Source organism: Lithobates pipiens, unplaced genomic scaffold (genome assembly GCF_037356315.1).
Source record: "Lithobates pipiens isolate NorthernLeopardFrog02 unplaced genomic scaffold, aLitPip1_a1.2 Scaffold_11, whole genome shotgun sequence".
Taxonomy (NCBI): domain Eukaryota; kingdom Metazoa; phylum Chordata; class Amphibia; order Anura; family Ranidae; genus Lithobates; species Lithobates pipiens.
In genome coordinates this window covers 11197326-11207422 of record NW_027507696.1, presented here as the reverse complement: position 1 = coordinate 11207422, position 10097 = coordinate 11197326, and the positions used below count along the sequence as shown (strand labels likewise).

The window sequence follows — 10097 nt, the reverse complement described above, 5'->3', positions numbered from 1 at the left end:
CAACCCCCGCAAGGGGAATCTAAATATTAATACACTCCAATCTTATGCAAACATATACAGTATACCGTGCAATCTTGATACACATAATACTGTATGAATAGTGGTGGAAACCTCCCATCCATTCCAAAATGTCTTGTGCTAATATCCAACTCAAAAGGACTTTATATGTTGGATATTAGCACAAGACATGTTGGAATGTTTTGGATGTTTCCACCACTATTGATATCGTATTATGTGTATCAAGATTGCACAGTATATATGTTTGAATAAGATTGGGGTGTAATAATATTTAGATTACCCATTGGCAGTTTCCACCATCATGCACAATTATTTTTTCACATACAAATTCATATAATTATAAGGGAAGGCGCTATGCATTTTTTTCATTCTTAGTTTTTTTAATGTGTAAAACACATCAGTGCTAGCAGCAATTTATTTACTGAGTTTTTTTATTTAGATTTTTTTAGATCAGAGGCCCCTTATACAGTATCAGCAGATATAAGGGTACTGTAATCTAATGGGAAGGGGGATGCTAATATAATCACTTGTTGCTAGCGGCAATTTATTTACTGAGTTTTTTTATTTAGATTTTTTTAGATCAGAGGCCCCTTATACAGTATCAGCAGATATAAGGGTACTCTAATCTAATGGGAAGAGGGATGCTAATATAATCAATTGTTGCTAGCGGCAATTTATTTACTGAGTTTTTTTTAGATCAGAGGCCACTTATATCAGCGACCCCATCCCCCTAGTGACCAATTTGTCTCTAAGGGGGGTGCTAATATAATCACTTGTCTACCGGGCACTTTCACCCCCTTCCTGCCCAGGCCACTTTTCAGCTTTCTTTGCTCTCACACTTTGAATGACAATTGCACAGTCATCCAGCACTGTACCCAAATGACATTTTTGTCATTTGTTTCACACAAATAGTTTTCTTTTGGTGTATTTAATCACCACTGGGGTTTTATTCCATGCTAAATAAACAAAAAAGACAGACAATTTTGAAAAGAAAACGTTTTCTTTGTTTATGTTATAAAATTTTTGAAATAAGTAATTTTTTTCCATCACTGATATGCACTGATGATGCTGCATTGATGGGCACTGATAGGCAGCACTGATGTGCTCTGATGAGGCTGCACTGCTGGGCGCTGATAGATGCCACATCAGGTGGAACTGCTGGGCACTGATAGGCAGCACTGGTGGGCACCAATATGCATCATTGATGGGTACTGAAAATGTAACCACCTAAGGACCCCTTACAGGATTTGCCCCCTGAGGCTGGATTCACACCTATGCATTTTTAGTGTTTTTTGCATTTTGTAGATTTGCACTACAGAACGTGTTCCCTAGGAAACCATGTTAAATGGGCTGCAGTACAAATCTGCAAAATGCAAAAAGCACTAAAACAGCATAGGTGTGAATCCAGCCTTAATGACCAGGCCATTTTTTGCGATATGGCACTGTGCCGCTTTAACTGACAATTGCATAGTTGTGCGACGCTTTACCCAAACAAAATTGATTTCCTTTTTTTTCCAACAAATAGAGCTTTCTTTTGATGGTATTTGATCACCTTTGCGACTGCGTTTTTTATTTTTTGCGCTATAAATAAAAGAGTGACAATTTTGAAAAAAAAAATTTTTTTACTTTTTTGCTATAATAAATATCCCCAAAAAAATTCCTTCCTCAGTTTAGGCCAATATGTATTCTGCTACATATTTTTGGTAAAAAAATCGCAATAAGTTGTTTGCTCAAAAGTTATAGTGTCTACAAAATAGGGTATATATTTATGGCATTTTTATTATTATTTTTTTTCTACTAGTAATGGCGGCGATCTGCAATTTTTAGCAGGACTGCAACATTACAGCGGACAGATTGGACACTTTTGAATTTTTTTTTGGGACCATTGACATTTATACAGCGATCTAAGCTAAAAAATAGCCACTGATTACTGTTTAAATATTACTGGCAGGGAAGGGGTTAACACTAGGGGGCGATCAAGGGGTTAAGTATATTCCCTGGGAGTGTTTCTAACTGTATGGGGGCTGGGCTGACTGGAGGAGAGAGATCGTTGTCTCTTCCTAGTGTTTAGGAACAATCTCTCTCTCCTCCACTGACAGAACGGGGATCTGTTTGTTTACACTGACAGATCCCCGATCTGCCTGTCTCTGGAGCGATTGCGGGTGGCCTGCGGACCACCAGATCCGTTGGTTGGCTCCACCGCTCGCAAATGGACCCACAAATCACTGTGTACGCTCCCAACGTACAATGATCGCGATTCGCACAGGGGAGCCAACCTGCCTCAGAATAACTGCGGCGGGCCGGTCCATAACTAGTTAAAAAATAGCATTTTTACTTGCACATGATTGGATGATGGAAGTCAGTAGAGCTTCTGCTCATTTACTAAGCTCTGGAGCAACTGCATAGTTTATATGCCTTTAGTAAAGTGAAGGTCTGTAGCACTGAAAACAAAATGTTAAAGAGGAGTTCCAGTCTGTAAAACATAAATAAAATAAAAAAGTCAGCAGGTACAAATACTGTAGCCGCTGACTTTTAATATAAGGACACCTACCTGTCCAGGAATCTAGCAATATCGGCACCCCTAGCTGATTGATCAGTCGGCTTCAGGTGCAGGCACCGCCATTTGTAGTAAGGGAAACAGGCAGTGAAACCTTGTGGCTTCACTGCCTGTTTCCTAATGCGCATTTGTGAGTCACGCTGCACATTCTGAATGGCCCCGCCATCTTCTGGGACCTCTGTGTGTCCCAGAATGCAGTGGGGGGAGGAGTAGTGACCGTACATTTCGTTCCTACCCAGAAGTGGGAGCAGGTACCTGTCATAACCAGATACTCGCTCCCCCCCCCCCCAAAAAAAGTGGCAAATGTGGCAGTGGAGGGGGTGAGGGTGCAAACAAGCAGAGCTTCCCCAACTACTAAGTTAACTATGCTGCAACTAATATCCAATCAGTCTTTTTTATACTCTTGAATATAGTTGAAGTGAATACAGCCCAGGGATGAGACGCCCTCTTTTATAAAAAAGAAAAATGTGCCTTATTCTATGTTCTTGAGATACATTTAAACTAAACTCCAATTTGAATTTAAAAAAAGTTGGTATCCATAGAAATATTAGGAAGTCCAATTCAATCATGGTCTGATATTTATATATTTGTCCATGTACAGCTGTAATATAGATTATAATATGAATCTCTAGTATTCTACCTGATTTCTTGTTTATATTGTTTTTTTCACAGTGAAAAGGATTATTTTATGTAAAGGCTTTCATTATGAAGCAGGAAAAATACGATGATTTTAAACATCTGCTGTTTCCTGGTGTCTGGAGGATTTGCTGGCAGTTTTTGTGTGGCAGTGCCCCTGCTTTGTGTCACTGTGTATCTAGTACAATAACATCTGGCAGTGTCCTCCGATGTCAGTCTGTCTATTTGTAGATATGAAGTGCTGAGAGAGTCGTCTTTAGTTATTGTGACTCTTCCTTGGAGTGAAGGGGTATAAGCTGTTCCTCCAGTAGTAGGGAGCCCGCAGCAAAAGGACAGAAAGGAATAGGCGAAGGGCGGGCATGACTGGGTTAACAGTTAGGAATGGAAAGGCTAGAGGAGGGACTTAGGTGCCGAGGGGGACGGGCTGGGGCTGAGTTTACTTATACTCCCGGTGCATCATGGGAGTTCAACAGAAGGTCAGGGGAAACGTTGAGCATGGCGTCGGTGGAGCTGCTCATGGCTCGTGTGCTGGCACAGGCGGCGGAGCGGGGGGATGGATGGCTGCAGGACACTCTGGAGGGCATATTACAGCGGCCTGTGGAGCAGCCCGGCGGGGAGGTGAGGAGCGGTACCAGGACCCGACGATCGCGGCCGCCCGAGCGCTTTTCTCCGGCCCGGGAGGGGGGGGGGCAGGGCGGGCGGCGGTGCAGCGGCACGGGCTTCGGCGCCCCGGCCAAGCGGCAGGCGGCTGAGTGTGCGGGTTCCCCTCAGTGTGATCCCAGGATGGCGGGGGCGGCCACGCGGGGGAGGCGAGGTGCGGAAGAGATGGCGGCCAAACACAGATGGCGGGGTGAGTCGCGGAGTGCGGGCCCCGCCCCCAGGACGGATTCAGCAGCGGTGGGAGAAGGAGTCAGCGGTGAGAGAGCTGGGGTCCCTGGGCTTGCTGTCTCGGCGGCAGGGGATGCTCCAAGCATGGCCAGAGGTCGGATGGGACCAGCAGATGCCAGAGCGGAGGCTGCCCGGTCCGTGGCTCCAGGCGCCAGATCCGGAAAGGCCGTCCACAAGTCGGTGGGGGGGCACGCAGCGCGCAGGAGGAGTCGCATGTCCACGGCTGCAGCGGCATCCAGGCCCGAGCTGTCTGGTGGGCCGTCGTCGTCAGAGGAGGATGAGCGGGAGCTGCGGGACGTGGATGATTCGGTGGGGGCGGACGAGCCGGCCCCTGCTTTCGGGAGGAGATCGGTGGTGGAACACAGACATTCGGCTGATGGGGCGTCGCCTGTGCAGCCTGGTAAGTCCCCGCTACGTATGGACGGTGTGTGTGTTTCGGGTACTGCGGGGGGTGGGGGAAGTGTGTGTGGTGAGGCTGCGGGTGTTGTTGCAGGGGGGTCTGGGGGTACCTCTGCGGGCTTGCTGGGGTTTTTGGCAGGGTTAAAGGAATTGGTGGCCAGGTTTGAGCAGGGTGAGAGGGCTGTAGCTGGGCCGGCGGCAGCGTGGGTGCCGGCATCCGTGGGGGCGGTCGTGGCAGGCGCTGCGGTGGCCCCGCCGGTGGTGGAATCTCCGCCTGGTGGGAGCACGGTGAGCGCGGCAGTGGCGCCCCCAGTTGGAGAGAAGGTGGCGGTTGCGGCCGACAAACCGGGTCGGCAGGACATCACGCGGCTGGCGGACGCGGCCAGCTGCGAGGTCTACGTGTGTTTTGAAGGGCCGTTAGGGGCTCATCTTAAGCAGGAGGTACGGGAGAAGTTGTGGAAGGGTGAGTATGTGGAGATATTCTCCCTTCTTCCGCTGGAGAAGTTTAACCTGGATAGGGTGAAGCCGGACGACTCCAAGAAGGAAGATGAAGAAAAGCGTAGGTATAGGTTGATACCGCGAACGTTTTCAAATTGGCTGCAGGCATTCGCTATTATGGCGAGCGTCATAGGGGAAAAGCAACCCGAACATTGTTCGGCGCTTTTCTGTTATCAGGATGCGATAGGGGAGGCCTATCGGGTTTATGGTGGCACGGCTTGGCTTCGTTATGACGAACAGTTCAGGCAGCGGAGAGCGGTGAGACCGGCGCTACGATGGGACCACAAGGACATCAGCTTGTGGATGCGATTGATTACGTCGGCGAGGGCCCCGGGGCAGTTTTTTCAGGGGGGGGCCGGCGGTCCTTCGTCCCCTGGACAGTCGGCCGGAAATAAAAAAGGGGTGTGTTGGCAATACAATTCGGGTGTGTGTAAGTTTGGGAGCAGCTGCAGGTTCAAGCACGAGTGTTCCGGCTGCGGCGGATCACACCCGGCGTCCAGATGCTTTAAGCAAGGAAAAGGCTGCCCTGGAGAGGTTAACAACAAGAGGGAGGACTCCGGTGATGGTGGAAAGGATGCGGCCGTTTCTCGGTAGGTATCCGGATAGGGCGGCGGCTCAGGTTTTGGAATTGGGTTTTACTCAGGGCTTTCGGATTCCGTGTTCGCTGGTGGTCGTTCCCCCGTTGGCACCCAACCTGAAGTCAGCGCTGCAACATCCGGAGGTGGTTTCGGAGAAGCTACGGAAGGAAGTTGCACTGGGTAGGATGAGTGGCCCCTTCTCTGCCCCCCCTTGGTCGGACTTGGTTGTGTCTCCACTGGGTGTGGTGCCCAAGAAGGAGCCTAATAAGTTTAGGCTCATACATCACCTGTCCTTTCCCAGGGGCGGGTCGGTTAACGATGTGATTGATCAGGATGAGTGCTCGGTGTCGTATACGTCGTTTGATGCGGCGGTACGCTGGGTGCGGAAGTACGGAAAGGGGGCGCTGTTGGCCAAGGCGGACGTGGAGTCGGCCTTTCGGTTGTTACCGGTTCATCCGGAGAGTTTCCGTTTGTTGGGGTGCCATTGGGCTGACGGTTTTTACGTTGACCAATGCTTGCCGATGGGTTGTTCGATTTCGTGCGCGTTGTTCGAACAATTCAGTTCCTTCGTGGAATGGGTAGTGCGAGATGTGTCCGTGGTGAATTCCATTATTCATTACCTCGATGATTTTTTGTGTATAGGGCCGGCGGGTTCTAAGCTCTGTGCGATTTTGTTGGCGACGCTACAACAGGTTGCAGGCAGGTTTGGCATTCCGTTGGCTCCGGACAAAACGGAGGGACCTCGCACGGTCATCACGTTTTTGGGCATTGTGCTTGATTCCGAGGCCATGGAATGCCGGTTGCCGGAGGGTAAGCTGGTGGACTTGAGAAGGGAGATCGCTGGGTTGTTGGGTGTGAGGAAGGTTCAGTTGCGGGTCTTGCAATCGGTTCTGGGCAAGCTCAATTTTGCTTGCCGAATTCTGCCGATGGGGCGTATTTTTAGCCGTAGGTTAGCGGCTAGTACTGCTGGTGTTCGGTCTCCTGCGCATTTTGTGCGTTTGGTGCGGTCGCACAAGGAAGACTTGAAGGTGTGGAATACCTTTCTGGAGTCTTTTAATGGCAGAGCTATGTGGATGTCGGGTCCGGTCAGCAATTTTGACCTGGAGCTCTTCAATGATGCCGCGGGTGCTTCGGGTTTTGGAGCATTTTTTCGGGGAAGCTGGTGTGCGGGCCCGTGGCCCCCTTCTTGGGTATCTGCGGGATACACCAAGAATTTGGTTTTGTTGGAACTGTTCCCGGTGGTTCTGGCGGTGGAGCTGTGGGGTGCAACATTTAAGGACCTGAAGGTGCGTTTTCACGTGGACAACTTGGGGGTGGTGCAGGTTCTCAACCGTAACTCTGCGTCATCGCCGCCGGTTGTGCGGTTGCTGCGGCATTTGGTGTTGCGTTGTCTTCAAATGAACGTTTTCATTCATGCTGTGCACATACCGGGCGTGGAGAATGTGGTGGCGGATGCGCTTTCCCGGTTTCAGCGGGAGAGGTTCCCGGGAGTTGGCGCCAGCTGCAGATCTGCATGGCATGCCATGTCCCGAAGGGCTGTGGAACTTAGCTTTGGGAGAGTCTCTGGAGGGGAGTTGAACGGGTCCAAGGTGGGTGGCTGCACGTGTGCTGATCGGGGGATTTCCCCTTCCTTGGTATGTTGGAGTGCTGTTGCTATGCAAAAAAAAAAAAAGGAATAGTTAGGTGGGGCTTTGGGGGGGGGGGATTTTATTGTTCGGATTTTTGTTTTCGGTTAGTGTTTGTTTGTTTTTCTGGCCCGGTTTATATCTCTAAAAAAAAAAAAAAAAAAAAAAAAAAAAAAAAAGAACATAATCATTTTATAACGGGGAACGCTGGGACGACAGTCTGCGGGCGAATGTGCTAGTTTGATGTTTGCATGGGGTCTGCGCTGTGGTTGGGGTATGTTGGGTGAGTTGGCAGGTACATATGATAAGGGGGTTAGGTTTACCTGGTTTGGTGTCGGTGTGGTTTGTCATGCATGGTTCTCTGTTTTTCTTCTATTTTCAGATTCAGCGAAGGGATTGGTCTGGATAATGGGCCATTCCTACGTGTGCTGGGGGGCACGGAGGGGTGATGCTAGGAGAGGGGGCAGGCAGCTGGGTTTTCCTAGGTGGGACGTCTGCATTAAGTGGTTTGGCTTCCCCGGTATGTTATGGGGGAGGTTGGTTTCGGAGGTGCACCGCTTTGCGTTACGGGATAGACCCCCGGATGTTTTGATCATTCATGCTGGGGGTAATGATCTGGGGTCGCGATCCATGGTTGACCTTACCAGAGACATTAAGGAGGATGTGGGGCGGTTGATGACTGATTTTCCAAAAACGGTCATTGTATGGTCAGACATGGTGGCCCGCACGACATGGCGGTTGGCCAGGTCTGTGGTGGGTGTTAATAGGGCCAGGAAGAAGGTGAACAGGGCGGTTAGCAACTTTATGGTCAGGAACGGAGGCCTGGCCATCCGGCACTTGGAGCTTGAATTCGAGACCTGGAGGTACCTGCGAGCGGATGGAGTACACCTGAATGATGTGGGCATTGACCTATGGACTCTGGGCCTGCAGGACGGCATAGAAAGAGCGCTTCGGGTGTGGAGGGGCATTCGGGAATAAGTAGGTTAATCCCTCATGCTGTGGTGGGTGTTGGTCTGTGCAGGGGAAGGAGATATAGAAAGTAAAGTTCAGGAACTATCGCTGGATGGCTCCTGATGGTGGTTTCCGGACAACTAAGGTAGACGGAAAGTGTTATGGGGGCACTGCGGACAGTGTTTGTCTCTGAGCCTGCTTGTCGGCTTGAGGCCTAATATTACACTTGGAGAGGGACCGCAGTGCCAGTTGGGTTATTTGTTATAGAAGTTTACAAAATGCCTGCACAGACCAATGCCAGATAGTGTTTTTTGATAAATGAAGTTTTTATATTCATACAGAATTTTATTGGTTTATTGTTTATTTGTTATTTAAAATAAAGTAGGCCACTACGGCCTTTGTTACTCCAACCCGGTGTCGTCTCAATTTAATGGGGGATAATAGGGTTAAGTGTGGGGGGTTGGAATGAGTTATACTGTTATACAACAGTCAAGTATATATTCTACCAACCCACTGCAATCCTTTGCCTGGAGCCTGTCGTACCCAGTGCATGGCATAATCGGTGAATGTGTACCCCAATGCTTTACATGATATTTTTACACTTGATCCAGGACTCTTCACTTCTGAACTGGGTTGCACAAGTTGGATGTCCGCCATAACACCTGAAATAAAATGTTATTTTTATATATCTATAGTCATTTTTATAAAATAACAAAGATTGTATTCTTAACCTTCTTCTTACCCAGAAGAGAAAACAGATATAAGAAGATACACAGGAGAACCATGTTTCTTGTTCTTCCAGTCCAAGGTAACATAACGCACTATGGGTGCGTCCTTCTCTTTTCTACCCGACAGATTCACTCAGGAAGAGTGATCTGAATTTGCATGTGCTGATCAGGAATATAAAGATCAGAGATCTGCAAGAAGACAACTTCAGAGATCAGGAGGCAGTCTACAAAGTTAACTAATAACCAAGTGTTGAAGTATCAGTGAACTCTGAAAATATTTCTTGTTTCATTGTTTTTAAAACGACTTTTCTATCCGTGTGCACATGTAAACTTGACAGCAAAAATGTCCTTTATTGCAGATTACCAATCCTTAGATGTGTTGGCTACATACTATTTTTACCTGGTGATCTGGTCTGTAAGCCTGTTATTCTTCAACTTTGTTTAACAGACCAAGCTGTCCAACAAAGTTTCAGTTAGGGCTCCTTGACTAGTGTAGTCTAGATATCCCCAACCTTCTTTTACTGTCCTTGGACCACACATACTACCCCAACCCCTTTTCTTTTACCCCCATAAAATAATGAGACCACACAGGAGTTTGGAGTATAAAAATGGCCATAGCAGCCTTTTTATTATTAACCAACTATTAAATATTTTCCAATTTTATCATATAACCTTTGTAACGACAACTTTTTAAATCACAGTCTATTGGTCTATGATGGTACCCGAAACTTAACACTTTCCACCACTACACTGCGGGACCTTTTCACCATAACAGGCCTCCAGCCGAATGATCAGTTTGGAGACAACCCCCTTCCCGCAGTGCAACCATTACCGTATTCCAGCAGACACCGTTCCACTGGAATAAACCAGAGGGGCACATACTACCGATGAGCCCCCCACCACTTCCATCACGTATGATTTTGCCACCATCAAAGACCAAAGACACCGCCACAGCCCGCAAGGATAACCCCTTACCCTTGAGGGCCCCTCCACACCCGCAGGGCCCGCTGAATCTCCTCCTAAAGACCCAGCGCCCACCGGTCAATACCCCCAGCTGAGAGGTGAATCCCCTCGCCCCCCGGAAAACATACCCACCTTAGGCTCCAACTCCATGTGTATAACAGCCCAAACCCCCTTACATGAAACCACTCACCCACAACCTTTTACACCACATACAGGCTTTATTATACTTTGCCACTGATAATGCCCAAATCTTGTA

General features: G+C 48.5%; 1 pseudogene across 1 annotated transcript; it reads right to left on the bottom strand.

Moving 5' to 3' along the window:
- Positions 1–3256: 3256 nt before the first annotated feature.
- Positions 3257–8957, bottom strand: LOC143961036 (immunoglobulin heavy variable 1-46 pseudogene; annotated as a pseudogene). The gene is made up of 3 exons (XR_013270400.1): positions 8893–8957; positions 8648–8812; positions 3257–3525 (listed from the first exon to the last, which is right to left on the bottom strand). The product of XR_013270400.1 is annotated as an immunoglobulin heavy variable 1-46 pseudogene (transcript).
- Between the last annotated feature and the right edge of the window lie 1140 nt (positions 8958–10097).